Source organism: Papaver somniferum, chromosome 5 (genome assembly GCF_003573695.1).
Source record: "Papaver somniferum cultivar HN1 chromosome 5, ASM357369v1, whole genome shotgun sequence".
Taxonomy (NCBI): Eukaryota; Viridiplantae; Streptophyta; class Magnoliopsida; order Ranunculales; family Papaveraceae; genus Papaver; species Papaver somniferum.
The window spans coordinates 108,709,430-108,710,583 of NC_039362.1; the positions used below are offsets into that span (position 1 = coordinate 108,709,430).

Sequence of the window (1,154 nt, forward strand, 5' to 3'; positions counted from 1 at the left end):
CAAGTATTACAATTTGTCTAGCAGCTTGCTCCGCTATGGTGTCTGAACCATCCTCCACTTTGACATGTTCTTACTATACTATTAAGGGTCACAAACTCTCTGGTTGTTTCAAGTACAAGCATAAAGTAAGATATGTGTCAATAAACTTCAACAGAGAGAAAATCGATTAATTTTAATTTGAGGGCTCTTTTTTCTAAAGATTTTTTGAATTAAGTTGTTTTCCTTTCATATAGATGTTTCTAAAGAGTACAACAATGTGGTCATGCCGGAGTGGTTATCGGGCATGAGTAGAAATCATGTGGGCTTTTCCCGCGCAGGTTTGAATCCTGCCGACCACGTTATTTTTATCTTGTTTTTGCACTTTAATCCTCCTAACGACCACGCTCGTGGGATCACTTCTTACCAGAGAGCAGTTTTGTAGTATTTATATTTGAGGGAAGATCGATGGACACTATCATACATGATTTGCGTAATTTTCGTCGCAAAACCCGAATGACAATGAATTTAAATCTAACATTTCGATGATACGTTACTCTTATAAGACTCTACATTCCTACCAAAAATGACCACAATCCGAGACGTATAAGACCACCATCTATCCCTTTGAATATCAGCCGCTAAAAGTTAATGATTGAAATTAAGATCCGTAGAAGTGAGGTTTGATATCTCGAATTGTGCCCGTTTTTGGTACGAATGTAGAGTCTTATAATAGGAACTTATCACTAAACTTTTAGATTTAAATTCATTGTCGTTCGGGTTTTGCGGCAAAAAATAACGCAAATCATGTATGATAGCGTCCATGGATCCTCCTCTTTATAATAATCATTAAGTTAAATGAATTTATAAGAAACATGATAAACATAGATATTGGGGTATTACCTAATGAGACAAAACCTGAGTCATTTTGAAGTAAAAAAGGACACCCCTAAACCATGTATTTTTTTAAATGGCTAATATACACTTGTGTAATTAATACTAAAAATATGATTAGGTTAATTAATTGAGTAGAGTAAAACTTCTCAAATTATGAATTTAAGTTATGAATATTTTTTTTTGATTGAACTTATGTGGAAGATTCTTGATGAATTTTTTTTTGTTTTGAGAGATATTTTTGCAAGGGAAATGAAAGCACACTACCCAAACACTTCTAAAAA

At 33.5% G+C, this 1,154-nt stretch overlaps 1 non-coding gene across 1 annotated transcript; it reads left to right on the top strand.

Annotated features, from left to right (window-relative positions):
* The first annotated feature begins 256 nt into the window (after nt 1-256).
* On the top strand, nt 257-338 carry TRNAS-AGA. Its single transcript has one exon. It is a non-coding gene; the product is annotated as a tRNA-Ser (tRNA).
* Nucleotides 339-1,154: the final 816 nt, after the last annotated feature.